General features: G+C 39.3%; 1 protein-coding gene across 1 annotated transcript in view; it reads left to right on the plus strand.

Moving 5' to 3' along the window:
- RALGAPB (Ral GTPase activating protein non-catalytic beta subunit) overlaps positions 1 to 4,948 on the plus strand; it is a 101,788-nt gene that overhangs the window by 66,931 nt on the left and 29,909 nt on the right. The gene's annotated exons all lie outside the window — the stretch shown is intronic.

The following is a 4,948-nucleotide window of genomic DNA, read 5'->3' on the forward strand; positions in this document are numbered from 1 at the left end:
CAGCCGGAATTGCAGGCATGCGCTACCACGCCTGGCTAATTTTTGATTTGTAGAGATGAGGTCTCGCCAAGTTGCCCAGGTGGGTCTTGAATCTACGGGCTCAGGCAATCCACTCACCTCAGCCTCCCAAAGCACGGGATTACAGGCTGAGCCACCGAGCCCAGCTCTTTCTTTCTTTTTTTTTGGAGTCGGGGTCTTACTTTGGCCAAGACTGGGGTACAGTGGCATGATCACAGCTCATTGCAGCCTTGGACTCCTGGAACAACAAGCACATGCCACCATGCCTAGCTGATTTTTTTTTTTTTTAAGTTGGAGTGTCATTCTATTGCCTAGGCTGGAGTGCAGTGGCATGTTCACGGCCACCACAGCCCCAACCATCTGGGTTCAGGCAGTCCTTCTGCTTCAGCTTTCCAAGTAGCTGGAACTGTAGACACACGCCACCACACCTGGCTAATTTTTAAAATTTATTGTAGAGATGAGGTCTTGCCAAGTTGCCCAGGCGGGGCTTGAATCCCTGGGCTCAGGCAACCCTTTTGCCTCCATCTCCCAAAGTGCTGGGATGACAGGTGTGAGCCACTGTGCCTGGCCAGTGTTTTGTTTGTTTGTTTGTTTTGTTTGTTTGAGTTGGAGTCTCACTCTGTCGCCCAGACTGGAGTGCCGTGGCCGCTTCTGGCCACCGCAGCCTCGACCTGCTGGGCTCTGGTGATCCTTCCGCCTCAGCCTTCTAAGTAGCCGGAATTACAGGCATGCGCTACCACGCCTGGCTGATTTTTTAAAATTTTTATTGTAGAGATGAGGTCTCGCTGCCCAGGCGGGTCTCGAACCTGCGGGCTCAGGCAATCCACTCACCTCAGCCTCCCAAAGGCGTGGGATTACAGGCTGAGCCACCGAGCCCGGCTTATTGTAGCTTTATAATAAAGTTTAAAGTCTGGGAGTGTGATACCTCCTGCTTTGTTTTTTTGCTGAGGATTGTTTTGGCTATTTGTGGTCGTTTATATTTCCATATGAAGTCTAATATTGTCGTTTCCAGGCCCGAGAAGAATGCTGCTGGTAATTTAATGGGTATTGTGCTAAATCTGTAGATTGCCTTGGGTAGGATGGACATCTTAATGATGTTGATTCTTCCAGTCCATGAGCATGGAATATTTTTCCATTTGTTTGTGTCATCTTTGATTTATTTAAGCAGTGTTTTGTAGTTTTCCTTGTAAAGGTCTTTGACTTCTCTGGTTAGGAAGATGCCAAGGTATTTGATTTTTTTTTTTCTGTCTGTTGTGAATGGGATTGTGCTTTTTATTTGGGTTTCTGTTTGTTTATTGTTGGTGTATAGGAATGCAACTATCTTTTGCACATTGATTTTATACCCTAAGACTTTGCCAAAGTCCTTTATCAGTTTTGACAGATTCTCTTGGGTTTTCGAGGTATAGCATCATGCCTCTGCAAAGAAGAATAAGATAACTTCCTCTTTTCCTATTTGGATACCCCTGATTGCCTTCTCTTGTCTGATTGCTCTAGCTAGGACTTCCAATACTATGTTGAAAAGGAGGGATAAGAGTGGGCATCCTTGTCTTGTTCTGGTTTTCAGGGGAAACGGTTCCAGCTTCTATCTATTTAGCAGTATGTTGGCTGTGGGTTTCTCGTAGATGGTTATTATTATTATTAGGTCTGTTCCATCTATGCCTAGATGTCGAGGGTTTTTATGAAGAAGGGGTACTGGATTTTATTGAAAGCTTTTTTCTTGTCCATTGTTATAATCACATGGTTTTTGTTTTTACCTCTATTGATGTATTTAATTGTGTATATGGTCTTGCGGTTTTTGAACCAGCCCTGCATCCCGGGGATGACGCCTACTTGGTCATGGTGGGTGATTTTTGAGATGTGCTATTGGATCTGGTTTGCTAGAATCTTGTTGAGAATTTTAGCATCTATGTTCATCAAGGATATTGGCCTGTAGTTCTCTTTCTTTGTTGGATCTTTACCTGGTTTGGGTATCAATGTGATGTTAACTTTATAAAATGATTTGGGGAGAGTTCCGTCTTTCTCAATCACCTGGAATACTTTCAGTAGGATTGGTATCAGTTCTTCCTTGTATGTTTTGTAGAATTCTGCTGGAAAGCCATCTGGTCCAGGACTTTTTTTTTGTAGGTAGTTTACTTATGACGTAATTGATTTCCTGGGTTGTTACTGTTTTATTTAGGGTCTCAGTTTCTTCTTGTTTCAACCTGGGGAGGTTGTGTGATATCAGAAAGTCCTCCATTTCTTTAAGGTTTTCAAGTTTGTTTCCATACAGGTGTACATAGTAATCTCTGATAATCTTTTGTATTTATTTGGGGTCAGTTTTGATTTCATCTTTTGCATTTCTGATTGTGTTTATTTGGGCTTTTAGTCTCTTTTTCTTGGTCAATCTAACTGGGGGACCATCAGTCTTGTTTATCCTTTCAAAGGACCAGTTTTTGGTTTCATTGATTTTTTTTTTTTTTTTTTTGTCTTCTGTGTCTGGAATCTGGTCTTTTATTTTGGTGATCTGGATTCTTCTGCTGAAGTTACGGTTTTGGTGGTCTTGCTTTTCCAGCTTCCTTAGGTGATTTGTTAGGTTAACTTGTGATCTTTCCATTTTCTTCATGTGTGTTCATAGAGATATGAATTCCCCTCTTAGTACTGATTTCTTGGCATCCCATGGATTTTGGTGAGATGTTTCTTCATTTTCATTTATTTCCAGGAATCTTTTAATCTCTGTTTTGATTTCCCTGTTGACCCAAGAGTTGTTGAGCATCATGATTTTAGTGTCCATGTCTTTGTGGGTTCTGGGGGAACTTTGTTGGTTTTGATATTTATTTTTATTCTACTGTGGTCTGAGAAGGTGCATGGCAATATTTCAGTCTTAGGGAATTTGTTTATGCTTGATTTATGGCCGAAGGTGTGGTCAATCTTAGAGTACATTCCAGTAATAAGTAGAATGAGTAGAATGTATATTGCATGATTGTTGGGTGGAGTGTTCTTTAGGTGCCAGTTAAGTCCATCTGGTCAAGTGTCATGCTGGGATTCCAGATCTCCTTGTTGATTTTTTGTCTTGGTGATCTGTCTAGGTTGTTAGTGGGGTATTTAAGTCCCCAGCTATGATAGTGTTAGAGTCAATATCTTTTATTAGTTTACCTAAAAGCTGCAGCTATGTTGGGTGCATATATATTTAGAATGAACCTTTTATCATTATGTAGTGACCTTCCATATCTTATAAAATTTTTGATAGCTTAAAGAGTATATTTTCCTGATGTTAAGATCATGGCTTCTGTTCTCTTTTGTGTTCCATTCTGAAATTTTGTTTTCTATCCTCTTTGAGTCTATGAGTGTCCTTTCTGGTGACATGAGTCTCTTGGAGACAATATAGTGTCACATCATGATATTTTATCCTATTTGCCATTCTATGTCTTTTCAGTAGTTCACTTTCAGGCTAATTATTGAGATGTGAGAGTTGATCCCTGTCATGAAGTTCTTATAGAGTTTGTTTTGTTGCTGCTGTTTGTTTATTTGTGTGTTGTCTTTCTTTTGATTTTGGGTTTGATTTATGTGTGTTTTCCATTTTTTCCCTGCATTTTTAGGAAGGTTGTTCTTTTTTTCTTTCTTCTGTGTTTAATAGTTTCTTAAGTGTTTCTTGTAGAGCTGGTTTGGAGGCAGCGTAAACTCTTAGGTATTGAATGTCTGGGAAGGATTTTAATTCTCCATCACTGATGAAACTTAGCTGGGTAGGTAATTCTTGGTTGAAATTGCTTATTTTTGAGAACTTTGAAGTCTGGACTTCTATCTTTCCTAGCCTGACATGTTTCTGTAGGTAAATCTGCTGCTATTCTAATTGGTCTTCCTCCATAGGTAGTCCCACCTTTCTCTCTTGCTGCCTTTAGGATTTTTTCTTTTATATTTACTTTGTATAGGCGAATTACTGTGTGTCTAGGAGTTGGTCTTCTCATTTGTTGTCTTGCAGGGGTTCTTTGAATCTCTTGTGCTTGAATGGTCGCATCACTGCTGAGATGAGGGACGTTTTCTTGGATAACTTTATGAATGTTTGTTTCGGGGTGGTCTCTGTCCCTCTATCTGCCTCAGGGATTCCAATTAATTTTAGGTTAGGCCTCTTGAGATAATTGCTCATCTCTTGGAGGTTTTGTTCTGTCTTTTTAAGCTTCTTTTCTGTGTTTTTAACAGTTTGGGTTAGTTTCAAATTTTGGTCCTCAAGCTCTAAGATTCTTTCTTCTGCTTGATTAATTCTGCTTTCCATGCTTATCAGTTTGTTCTTTATTTCAACAATGAGAATTTTTTTTTAACTTTTTAGTTTTAAATGATTACAGATTAGCAGGAAATTGCAAAATAAAAGTACAGGTAGCTTTCCTCCGATGCTAAGATTTTATATAACCACAGTAAAATATCAAAATGAGAAAAGTCAGTGAAATGTTAAAAAAAAAACTAAGAGGCAAAAATCGTTGGAAATGAAGACAGTTTGTAGGTCATATAAGTTATAATTAGACAAACCATAAGAGAGTCAATAAAATATTTAAAATAAATGAGTTAATATCACCACACAAAAAAGTACAAAAATTAATGATGATCCTTGTAATAGTTAAAAATACAGTGCAAAAATACATTTATAAGTGGTATTGACAGAAGTTACCTTAAAAAACTATGTCTAAGACTTAGCAGAATAAACTTTTAAACATTATTAAGAGATATAAAATGTATATGTTATATTCCTGGATAGATCATCCAGAAGAACAAATTGAGGAAATACCTTACTTTAAAAAAAAAGCCGGGCTTCGTGGCTCAGCCTGTAATCCCGCGCCTTTGGGAGGCTGAGGTGAGTGGATTGCCTGAGCCCGCGGGTTCGAGACCCGCCTGGGCAGCGAGACCTCATCTCTACAATAAATCAAAAAATCAGCTGGGCGTGGTAGCGCATGCCTGTAATTCC

This window comes from Carlito syrichta, unplaced genomic scaffold (assembly GCF_000164805.1).
Source record: "Carlito syrichta isolate Samal-C Ts95f unplaced genomic scaffold, Tarsius_syrichta-2.0.1 Scaffold302386, whole genome shotgun sequence".
Lineage (NCBI taxonomy): Eukaryota > Metazoa > Chordata > Mammalia > Primates > Tarsiidae > Carlito > Carlito syrichta.